Source organism: Phaethon aethereus (assembly GCF_964289735.1).
Source record: "Phaethon aethereus genome assembly, chromosome: 11".
Classification (NCBI taxonomy): Eukaryota; Metazoa; Chordata; class Aves; order Phaethontiformes; family Phaethontidae; genus Phaethon; species Phaethon aethereus.
In genome coordinates, this window is record NC_138587.1 from 12,510,339 (window position 1) to 12,523,686 (window position 13,348).

Genomic DNA, 13,348 nt, shown 5'->3' on the forward strand with positions numbered 1-13,348 from the left:
CCTAAATAATTCCTATTGGTATTTATATACTATAATTGTGGACATTTATCACCGGCAGGTCTCTAGGCAGTCTTGTGACTTGAATAGCAGAATGTAACTGGTGTTTAGCATTTGCTTTGTACATTTCCAAAGCGCTAAACAACCATTCATTACCTGCACCTGGCAGCTGCCCAGAAAACTGCAGCTTTTCAAGCCCTTGTGAGGATGGGAACATTATTAAGTAGTCTTCTCAGAATCCTGGATGCACGTTTACTCCTGCTGCGATTAAAGTATTTCTGTAGATTTTCGGACAGCTAAGAGCCCCAGGAAGATGGTGGTGTTTATTCCTTCCCCTTTATACCAGGCATCTTGCAGTGTTGCATGTCTCCAGCCCTCTTGTGAACAAACTGAAGGAGCCGGGGGGCTATGGTCGGTGTGGGATCGAATCTGAGTGAAGGAGGTGGGCTTAGAGGGTAGAACTTAGGCTCTGGGCTGCCTTCACATGACTACACGGTCCCAGTTAGAGTGAGCTCAAATCTGCCTAGGAAAGGTCAAGCAGGAACATCCATCCCTTGCTTACCTCATCCAAGCATGCCGGTATGAACCTAGAAGCCCTAGCAGGGCTGCTGGCCGCCCGGCAAACTGGAAACGTATGGAAAAACCTTCGGAAGAACCCTTTCGGTATTCAGTCAGTTTTAGAGGATGAGGTTGCTTAGCAGCTTAAGTCTTTCAATTTTGCAGAAGCCATGTAATCTGAGTGCACTTCGTGTTGTTGCTCAAGTGAAATAGTTGAATGCCTTCTCAGGCAAAAGTGATTCTTGTGTTTTAGTCATTAGAGAGTCTCTGTGCATTTCCAGAGATTCAAGATAAATCACAGATGGACGGAGTTCAGTAATCTATCTTTATGTTAGGTATTTTTCCCCCACAAAAATCACAACCCAGTCTTACTGGGTGCTGTATTGGGGTAGGAATGGATTCAGCAGACAAACTGCAAGCCTTGACACACTCAGTGCGTAAAAACCAAACCAAACAGGTAAACAAAACCAACACAACACACAAGAAAGCACAGAAGAACAATAGAGGGCTGGGTAAATGCCTGAAACACTTTTTGGCTTGATGTGTTTTTCTGGTTTCACACTGCTGTCTTCTCATGCCTTGAATGAAGTGTTGTGACATGTTACTACCATTAATAACAATATATAACAACATTGCCATGATCAGCACACGAGAGCGAGGGGAAAGATAATCTAAAAGACAACCTTCTTACAGGAACAAATCATAGAATCACAGAATAGTTTGGGTTGGAAGGGACCTTTAAAGGTTGTCTAGTCCAATCCCCCTGCTATGAGCAGGGACATCTTCAACCACATCAGGTTGCTCAGAGCCCCGTCCAACCTGACCTGGGATGTTTCCAGGGATGGGGCATCTACCACCTCTCTGGGCAGCCTGGGCCAGGGTTTCACCACCTGCACTGGGAAAAATATCGTCCTTACCTAATCTAAATTCACGCTCTTTTAGTTTAAAGCCATTACCCCTTGTCTTCTTGCAACAGCTCCTGCTAAAACCTCTGTCCCCATCTTTCCTATCAGCCCCTTCAAGTACTGTCAGGCTGCACTAAGGTCTCCCCGGAGCCTTCTCTGCTCCAGGCTGAGCCCCCCCAGCTCTCCTGGCCCGTCCTCCCAGCAGAGCTGTTCCAGCCCTCGGAGCGTTGCTGGGGCCTCCTCTGGCCCTGCTCCAGCAGGTCCGTGTCTCTCCTGTGCCGAGGGCTCCAGAGCTGGACGCAGCCCTGCAGGAGGGTCTCCCCAGAGCGGGGCAGAGGGGCAGAATCCCCTCCCTCACCCTGCTGGCCACGCGGCTGTGGGTGACCCCACAATACAGTTGGCCTTCTGGGCTGTGAGTGCACATTGCCACATTAGACATGTTTAATAAATTGGCCATGACTAAATTTATCCTTAATTACAGATGGGTTTTAGCCATCAAAGCACAAGTATGTTTCTCCTAGTACGAGCAGCATGGGCAATGCAACCCTTTCATTTATGTGTTTAAAAGAAAAAGGGAGAATTTTGATCCTTTTAAACTCTGACTCAGAGATACTTACATGTCCCTTTAAAAAGCAAAGCTGATGAGGCCAGTGCCTGGAAACAGTGAAAGACCAAAATTCCCAGCAGTTTGGGATGAGGGAAACTCAGACTCAAGCACCCAGCTTGAATAAAAAAAAGCAAAAGTGTGAACTTGCACTTTACACATCCTAGATGAAATTGTGACCACTGGGCCAGTTTCTTCCGCAGAACAAAATAATAAAAAAAAAAATCTACCCTGGTCTTTAGGATCTTTTTTGACAGAAATTTCAACATGGCTGGTATGCTCCTAGGAAACACCTAAATTTTGACAAGTCCACATCTCTTACTGACTGCTAATTTACTTGAAAAATGTTCCTCTTGCTCTAGGTAAAATCTCCTTAGTTCTACCTCAGTGTTTTAATTTTATGCTCTGCCACAGGCTTCAGTATAACTTTTGGGCAGTCACTTTGTTTCCTGCATACCCATGCTCTTGCTACGATGCTGTGGTTTTCCCTCTCCATAAACTTTTCAGGGAAATGGAGCGTCTGTAATTGTGACTATAACTCATATCTCCATTTTCAGATCTCAGATTGCTACTGCAACAAAGCTCAGGAACACTCAGTACAAGCAAGCAAGCATTTCCTGATGCCTGGAGAGATCAGCCCTGTTCAGTCTGAGTTCTTGCTTTGAATATTATAAAAAGTTTTTCATATGCAACGATCCCACAGATTGCACAATGCAACTCCCAGTACCTTCAGGATCCCAACAGGGTCACACCCATTCATCCAGAGCCATGTATAAGTCAGCAGAGTAATAATCTTCCCAACATTCATCTCATCATGAAGTTGTAGTAAACGTACGTGAACTTCAGCTGTGCACATAGCCAAGCATGTGAGAACAACACGCACTGCATGAATGTCTGTTCACCCACTATAAGAAACTGTTGGTTTTCAGTAGCTACACAGTGCTGCAAAATTACTGCATTATTCATTCAAAGCTATGGTGCAACTTCCTTTATCGATTCTGGATTTAATACCAGCTGCAGCACAGGGAAGGGTCAGATAACAATTACTTAGGGCTCCACAGAGACCCCACAAAGCTACGTTAGATAACGCAATGAGTCATTCAATGCGCTTGCCCCTTAATCTCCGCCTGGGGCCACCACTAGTCTCCCACTAGCTCTGGCAGCTAAATAGGGATTATTAAACCTCTGGGTGTATGAGTGCATGTGTATATGAGTACATGTGTATGAGAAGGAAGAATGATTCTGTTTTTTTCCTATTGCTACATAGTTAGTACTCTCACCATTTTCTGGGAGAAAATATTTAAATCAGTGGTGTGTCTGAAGATGAAATTCACAGGCAGAGGCTTGTGCAGTACTTTTTAAGATAAACCACTACTAAAAAGAATTGACAAACAATGAAATAGATCTGCCCTGTACTTGCAACCCACTTCTACATACCCGTTTTAGTGAAAGCAGATGATTTAATAACCTTTTCTTATAAACAGTATTGTTGCTCTTACAGAATCCAGCTTGTATTTTGTAATTTCTCACGTCCCATCGATACAATTCTTAAGCAGTTTTCAGATGCAGAGCCGAACTCCATTGCCCTCTAATACACCTTTACATACCCCCTGAGACTGCTGCTGTTGCAGAGTTATTACTGAGGGCAGAGTATGAATTGCAGTGAGAACTGCCCTAAGAGTACAGTATGGAATTTGTCTAGCAGGTTTTCACTTAATGCCCAATGCACTGTAAGCTATACTGTCAGATTTAACAACCCAAGACTGTGTAGCTGACCTATTAATAAGTTTAGCAGATAGAGTAGTTATTGAGAACTAAACATAGATCTCATTAATTGTGCATCATAAGAGCCACAACTTAATTATACTTTGTTCTTAATTTACTGAAGAAGTTAGAATAAAAAACAACCTCTAAAAGGCTACTCTAAGATGTCTTTCACTTACTTCCCTCCACTTTACTTCTTACTTTGCCTTAGTAAAGCTACCAGTAGTCACCTTAGATTTCTTCTATTTCAGCAGTTTCATTAGTTCTTTCTTCCTTAGTTTTCCCTGGATTCACATTAGATTTTAATTTCTTGACCACAGAAGAATAGTAGCTTACTAAAATTCACTAAGGACACATAGGCCATCAAAACTCTGACTCACTCTCTCCTGCCTACTTTTCATTAAAATGCTGGTCAGGAACTCCGTATTCAGCAAGGATTTGGGACAGCCACCTAAGCAAGCTTCAATACTGTATTTGACCTGAGACAAAACACTTGTATTTAAAAATCTGAAAAAAAACCCCAAAATGCAAGTAAGACGACTAACATTACAAAGCTAGGCAAAAGAAGAATGGACTTAGGCTTCCTGATTCCTGATGTCTAACTTAAAAAGCACCTTATTCTCCCATTCTGGTCTGATAACTATGTAAGTACTCTACAACAAAGTAGAAAATAAAGTAGAAGATAGAAATAATTCTACATAGACACATTCACTTAGAGAAATCCACAGCCTTATTATACAATTACTGTAAAATGCAGTGATGAGGCTTTTTTCTGCAAGTTCCTGATTCCAATCTCTGCTCTGAATCAGTGAAAAAAGGATTTGACTCTGATTCCACCACCCGCAGATCCATATCAGAACCATGAGAACAGAACTATCAGAACCAGAGCGAGCAGACCAACCTGCCCTGGTTTGCTTTGGCAACTTAGCCTCTAGGAAGGAGACGGAGGTTTCTTTACCTCTGATGGTTTAATTAAAGAAGTTTGTGCGCTTGTGGAATGCCTTCGGTTCCTTGGGACTGAGAGATACAGTTGGACATGTCAGGTACTACATAACACATTAGCTTCTTCTCTACCTGCTCCATGGAACTCCTGAATGTCACTCCTGAATGTGCCTTGCCAAAGGATCAGAATAACAGCTTTTTGAAATAAAAACTGGATTTTAAAAGACAGCCTAGTGCTCAGTACTCCAGCTCTTGATCTATAGGTTTGATACCATAAAAAAAGGGGAGGCACCATGCAGAGATGCAGGCACACACAACAGAGTAGGTCACCTTACCCAGTCTTCCTGCGTACTTCAAAATGTTTGCACGCTAGCTGTCCAAGGCACCCGATCACCAAACATCAACGGAGTGCTAATCCAAACTAATCCTTGGTATTATGCATGAATGACATCTATTAAGTGTTGTGCTGATGCTCTAACTGAAATTTTGCAACTCATTGAGCACACGAGAAGAAGTGATTCCTGGCCAGCATTGGAGCAGTAATGCAGTAGGCTTTTCTGTTGAAAAGGGAGATAAGAACTCACTGTGATGGAAAGAGACAGAACAGTCGTCCCCACTGTGACTGCTGTAACAATTTGGACTACCTTTTATATCTTAAATGTGGTCTCTCTCTTTTTTTTATTTTTCCTCTCTGAGATACAAATGAGATAATAGAATTTTTGCTCTGTATCACTTGGCGATTCCCTAGAAACACATTAGAATAGCCTTTGGTAATTGACTCCGCTGCAAAGCAGATGAAAATATCTAAGAGTCACTATTATATTATACAGGAACCACAATTTAGAAAGATCGGAATTATGCTATCAGACAGTAAAACAGTCTATCTGGAAATGCTACCTGTTCTAAAATTCAGTCATTATCCAAAATGGTATTTTCTTTGTTACTTAGAGACAATATTTTAAGGGGTCTGAAGAGAAATAGGTATTGCTTTTTTTTAGTGAAACTCAAGCTATCTGATTTCCTTCCTTATGACTTGATCATGGGAGAAATTATAAATTGAGTCTTGAAACAAAATGAAAATAAAACTAATAAATGTGTTCTTGAGTATTTGCACCAGATAAGACTACTGGATGCCTGCGACTACAGCTCAGGCAAATACAGCTCTCTATGATTAGCAGTATTCCCACAGATATTTTTGGTTTTATTAATTTAATGCAACTTCACATAACCCTGAACAAACTCTCTTTACTATACAGAGGGACTCTGAACTTTTAGTGACACTTCTAAATCCCACAGCAAGCTACGTAAACAAACAATTACACACTCAATCCTCTCTGCACACACAAATCGGCTATCAGGGTGCGACCTGACAGATGGGGTACTTCAGGAGACAAAACACATAGGCTTCCATTGAAAATACAACCCTATTTGTAATATGAGCTTTCTAAGAGCTGGATTTAAACTTGAAGCATATTCAGAACACAACTAAAATCCCATTAAAATGGAAATTAATTTTCTGACTCCTATTCTTGTATCAAAACTTTCTTCTTTTCAGTTTCCTTCATCTTCAGCAAAGTTACAATTTAGTATTTGTAGCTTCTTATTTAGTCCGGCAGAATGAGCAGTATTAGCAAGGTGAAAGCTTATATCAACGCATAAAAGCCTCGGTATTTTTAATAGCATTAGGAAGTGAAATGTAAGACTGCAACAGCACAAATTCCTTTTAGTTAATTCACAGAATAACTTCTTTAATGTGAGGTTCATAAAAAAATAATGCTAAACTATTTGATTAATTTGAGACTCTCAACGCTTCGTGTGCCATAAACAGGTTCAGGTAACAAAGGCTTACAGAGCAAGCAAGCAGCATAGAACCAGCAACTCTTGCTTTCCTATTCAAGCACTCATTCACCTTCTTTATATTTATACTTACCTGTCCCAGGTAAGATGAAGCAGTTCTTGCATGTCTAGTCTATGCTTTACACGTTAGCACCAAATAGCCTGGAAATTCCAATCCTTTCTCCTGTGCTGCCACATACTTATAAGTCTTCAAACTTCTCACTTCTCTCTCCTCAGAAACTTTTTCTAACCTCTTTCTCACAATACATGCATGAATAAAATCAATAACAAAGGCAGGGGCTTTTCAAGGCTAACCATAGATCAAGCAAGATCATCTACAGGATAGTTGTGCCTACCTTAAATGAAGAAGATACTCTAAATGAACTTCATAAGTCTCTCTGTTTTGTTCTCTGTGGCTTCTCTAGTTGTTTGGGGGGTTTTTTTGTTTGTTTGTTTTTGTTTGTGTTTTCCACCCCCTCCCTCCCCCGTAGAAAGGAAGAGAACCAATACTGACATTGCAACCAGAAGTCACTGAACTATGTAAGGCATCAAAATAGATGTATCTTATTATCTACATTCATATATACATACCCCCACACCATCATCTAATCCGGCTTCAGCTAGAAATCAGTATTTCTAGTTTTTCCTCTGTCAAGAAAGTAAGAAAAAGAGACAGCTGAACAGGACACATCAGCAACTAAGGGCAGAAGTTGGAACAAGCAGCGTTTTGAACAAGGTGCATTGTAAAAAGGCAAAAGTTAAACCAGTACCTACCTGTGTAGGATCTGATGTCCCACAGTATCCGAAGTGAATTGTTCCACTGGGGTAATTGTACAGAAGGTTGATGGTGGACTGGAGCAAGGACGCAGAGCTATCACGTCTTGTCTGGGTGCAGAGGGAATGCTTTAATCTTAGCCATGAAAAAAGGAAAAAAATAGCAAGAGAAAATGTAAACGTGAAGCTGAATTTTCATTAAAGGAAAAGGATTACCTAAGTCTCTGCTAGCAAGCTTCCATTCAGCTAGTCCTCTAGTGAAGAATGGGCCTAGTTATTTTCAAGTGAAGTCATACAGTTCCACTTTGTGCTAAAAGCTTGCCCCTGCTGAAACACTTAAATGGGTAGCAGCGCATACTTTGTACACTTTTAAGTATTGGAAACTTTTAAACATTGATGGAAGTGTAGCACATGATGAAAGACCAAACCTAGTTGAAGATGGCCAGTTCCAACTTTGTTGGAAGTCATGCTTGTCTCTATAAGCAGTAAGAGATTACCTTGTTTGTTGGGACCTTTCCCAGGTATTTCATTTCTTTGACAAATCTACTACTCATCCAAAATTTCAGAGCTTTACCCAACCGCACCTGTGTTAGGCTCCTTTCTGGAACAGGATGTTTCAGTGTTTTGCAATTCCCATTAAATCCACAAACCTGTTGTCAGCTCCCAGCACTACTGGTCTGCTGGATGTTCCACCTGCATTGTGTGGACTGGATTACTGGCAAACCCAGAACTGGATAAAGCCACTCCAACGCTTGGAGGCTGCAACGAGAACAGCAGCACAGTAGGTTCTCCTTTGTCAGGCATCGGTATTCTTTCACCGCATAGGGCAAAAGCAGAGACACAGCAAAGAAAATCATGAAATAACTGTCAAAGGTAGCTAACATCAATTACAATAGACTGCAGGTTAAATTGCACTTGATGTTTTTTCAAAGCGAATCACTTTCTATAAAGAATAATCTGCTGAGAACTCAAGATCAGGAAAAAAACCCCACCAAAAATCAATTATTTGCTACAGATGGCCACTGGAATCAGATGCAGCTGTGGTATGGATGGGGCAATTACAGTGACATGGCTTTTTCCCCTCCTGTTAGTAGAGATTATACTGCATTAGATGATATTAACAGGGTGGAGAGAACTAGAGCTGTCCTAAGACAGTGATGTATTATAGAGCTGGATGAGCTAATTTTAGAGCATTTAAGCTCAGAAACTGGCAGCAGTTTTTCTGAGAGCTCTGTTAAGTCTAATTTACCTTGAATCATGTACTGAACTCATCCTGCAGATCACAAAAATGTAAAACTATCATGCACTTAGAGGATAAAAAAATACTGTGCTAGTTCCTGCAGGTTACATAAAAATGCTTTTAGAAGCTGTAATGCCAAGAGGACATGACTTGCATTTTTAGACTTATAAATGCTCTGCCACAATAATTAAAAATGACATATCCTATTAAATCACTTCGTACATACCTTAAAGCATATGACGCAGAGGTTTCTTGAAAAAGCCAATTACACAGTACAGCTCTGTACAAGGCCAATGCTTCAAAGCAATTTTCAGATTTTAGGAGTTACATATGCTTCAGAAAGGGAGAGGCTTTTTTTTTTTTACTGCCAAGAAGATACACTGCAAATAACACACAAACCTCTACTTTGCTGTTTTGTTGTTGTTGCTGTGAATTAAAAGTCCATTGCAGATCTTAGCTTCAGCACAAATATCCACAAATTAATGAGGAGGTCTTTTAGTGTGAGAGGCCCCTCTTTACACTGAACTTCTAAGTAAGTAAAGCAGTGATAATTGATTGAATGAGGGATAGGATGCAGTTTTGGTATTGCACGCCTCTTCCCACCAGAGACTACTACTGCTAGAATTCATGTGTAGGAGAAGCCTCCAGTCTTTGCCACGCAGCTAGATACTGTATTAATCTTACAAGACTGCAGATTCTAACTGTATGTAACATATGAAACATTTAGGTTTCTTTCCATTACCTCTGTTTAGCCAAACACTGTTTTGTTCTGCTGACACCTAACGAAAAACAGCCCCAGAATACGTCTTCCCCCCCCCCCAAAATTTTTTCCCAAATTTGAAACAGTAGCAGTCTTAGAAAAGTCATGCACTGAAAACACCTGTTTTATCTGGACAAGGTACATTTGTTTCTTCTGTTTCAGAAATGAAAGATACTGTCAGACCAGAGGATACTGTCAGACCAGAGGATACTGTCAACAGAAGCCCAAAAGTTAACCTTCACAGTGTTAGGAGAAATGATCAAGTATGGCAAGATTCTTCTTGAAAGGCAGGAGACTTTGCTGGCAGTATGATGCCAAACACTTAGTGGGGTCACAGTCTAATAAAAACCCATATGCAAATTAAAAGGAGAAACAGTGCCAAGATGAGTTTCATCTTGTGAGCCGAGAATGATCAAGTAGAGGTATCTCCCAGCTTCAGCACCAAATCTGGCTGCAGGAATGGAAAAGCGGACTTCGTGTTAGCATTTTTAAACTTACTGAGCAGGGAGCACATGGCACCTAAAAAAAAAAATCTTCCTTTAATGCCCAAACTCACAAGTTCATTATAGAAATATTTTTCCTTAAAGAATCGCCTCCTGTTCCTTGAAACTCAACCAAATATTTCATCTCTGCACCAATACCTGTAAAACATCTGCATTGTGTCCTTTGCTGTAAACTCACTGCCCCATCCAAGAATTCAAAGATAACAAAAATGAAGTATTTGTGTGGAAAAGGACATGTGTGACAGCCTAGGTATGTCCATGACACATGCAAACAGCCCTTTTTATTCCAGGATTTCATAATTTATAAAAATAGTATCAAATCACACAAGATTAATTCCCAAGGAAGATAACAAATACTTCCATCCAATTATTTTCCTGAGAACACCATTAGAAAACAAAGAAATCACAGGATAAAGGAAAAAATTAATTTTTGAAATGACAAAAAAAATTAGAAGTTGAAGTTGACTTTTTAAACCTCTAAAGAAGTTTTAGAACTACACAAGACCCTTTTTCCTGATAAAGATCACAACAAAATCGTAGAGTCTTGAGATTTTTCTCACAGCACTGGTTTTGACAGTAACAACCAGATGTTCCTGCTCATTAGTAAATGCAAGGTCTGGGCCAGCTTAAGAGTAAGTTTATCAGGAGCACTTCCCCTCAGACATCCAAGAGAGGAAGTTTATGGGAGAGATTCTGGGGAGATGAAAGGCAATTAAAAACACTGACCCCTAACTATAAGTAATTGAGAAGATAACTGAAAAATAAAAACACGGCCGAGTTAGGGCACACTAAGTTCAATTTGTTGAGCAGCCAAATGTCTTTTCTGCCTAAGCTTTGTAACTTGCTATTGTCCCAGAAAATGAATCCTGGATGTCCTTTTGTAACAGCACTTTTGCAAGGTCAAATGTTAATATACAAAGAAGAAGAATCTGACTTGCTTGGCAGCTGGAGCTGAAGGAGAGGCTCTCGCAACATCCATATTCATAAGAAGTCAACATCATATATCACTTCGGTTTCAAGTATTTGTAGACTCACAGGAGCTTCATTTCTGAGGAAAGACAAATGGACTGAGGCTCATTGATCCCAGTACCTGCCCCTGCTCAGACCCTCTTGAAAAGCTGACTACAGCCGAAGTGGTCACGGGGCACACGTTAGCAGACGCAGCTACATGTACATTTAGAATCAAAGCAGATCGATTTAAAAGAATGGTAGCTAGTAAAATAGTGTCACTGTTGCCACGTAAAGTGTGAGGTAGATCAAGCGCAACCCGTGGGCTCTAGCACATATCCTTCTCATTTCGGGGTCATTGGAAGACGACCAGAATATGACGAATAGCCACAGAAAGGGGTGGTACTTTGATGGGTGGAAACAGGCTGGAATTGCGTATTCCTTGTGCTTTCACAGCAGATGTGACATTCAATAAAAAACAGTAAGTTTCAATATGCTGACGGCAAGCTATGCTCATACACCAGATGTTCATGTGTGGAAATTGTGTTTTATTTAAAAATAACATTGGTAAGATCAGATCTGTACAAGCTACAGTGGAATATATAAAAGCAGTGATTGAAAGGCCTTATTGATACCCTTTTGTGATGGCAATAGAACTTGCTTCTGTCTCCACCAATAATCTACCTCATCTTCCCAAATTCCAGCAAAGGACTCAGAATACACTGCTACATCCTGAAATCACCACGTGAAAAATAGCTGTAGTGCACAAAAGTGTCTGAGAATTATTACTTGGCCTTTGAAACCAAATACCCTAATTATCAAGAATCCAATCCACAAGTCTCTGAAAGCCATAACACTATTTTAAACACTCATTCTGTCCTTCAGATAGTAACACATCAGGAATTTCCAAGGCATGTCCTCAAATTCCTTGAATATTTGGAAATATTCACTTTCCAAAGACTGAAAACTTGGTCATAATAGGTTTTAAACCTGGACATTTTTATGTACCAAAATAGATAGCTTTGGTCCAGGGTTGAGTATGGTCTGTTTAACATATTTTTTGAGACTGTATCACTACATTATGGGATGAATAAAGACTAATATCCTATGTCTAGTTGATCTGAAAAGAGAACTGCTTTACAGCTTTTAGGAAAGCCAGCCAAAACTGAGGAAGATTTATGAAATCACATTCTCCCATCCTTTTATTGATTCTCAGCTCTCCCAAATTCTGCATAAACAGCCCAAGATGTTTGTCTTAAGATGCAAGATATTGTCTTACTCTTATGCATCAAATTTCTGTTGCAATGAGATCATCTTTAACTAGTTTGAATACAATAAGCATCAATACAGGTGACCATGATCACTTCATACTCCATATAATATACCTTAATAAACCAAAACCTATGTCCACAAACTATGCCAAAAAAAACCCCAGAAAAAGGGTGGGTAGATAAGGGCCTGAATCCAGTGAAGCATTTAGTTCACGATGAGAGAATTACTGAAGTAGGAACATGATTCTGTAAAGATAGATTTCCAGACTTGCTACAACCCTTATTAGAAGCTTATCTTTATGAGCAGACAAATTTAAGAGATACAGTTAAATCCACCACCTTCCACCAAGAGTTCAGAATAGCCTAACATTTCTACCAGGTTTTTTCCTATTTGTACTGTTACAAATTGTATTTAATTGCTACAATGAAATTTTAGAGTTGTTTTCACCCCAGGACCAGAGAGAGACAACGATATGTGAATCCCAAACATATACAGTAGATGAATTTCAGTTAGCCCAGAGAAGCACACCACGTAGAGTGATACAGAAAGTCATTTCATACACTCATACACTTCTACCACTTTCTTTGCCTTCAGACTGTAGATGAGAAAAGCAGCCCTTTCCTTCATCTCTTGTATTTCCATTATTTTTTCAATATGATGAACTGAGTAAATTTGACTGAAGTTTAAGGAACTATGTTGCGAGAAACCTTAGATGAATCAGCTGACAAAACATCAACATTACTCTCTACCACAGAAGTAATCCAAATTTCCCCCCCTTTCTTCAGTGTATTGGCCTCTGCTTTGGCACAGATGCAAATATGCAAAGCCTTTAGGACAAAACCAGAAACAGAACAAACAGCAGCAAGACTGGTTAATAGTATTTGTCTCCAAACAGCTATTAGTAGTTATAAAAAAACCCCCAAAAACCTGAGAGAAGGCTTTCATCAGAAAGGCTGCAGCTATTTGGCATCATTTTCCCGGTGCCTAAAGGCTGGATGCTAAGGTCCTCTGTACGGGACTCATGGGCTTTCCCTCCCTCTTCAAGTTAATCTTACCATCAGAGTGCACAATACAGAAAAACAACCACCCTCCACCTCGCCACCAGTCCTAGGTAAGCGCAAGAGATTTTACTTCGAGCAAGTGATCTTGTCGGAAAATATACATCCTATTCTTCTGAGGTTATGTATCTCACCTGTTGAAAACCATTTGCTTTTTAACTAAGAAACCAAAAGATCAAAATTCACA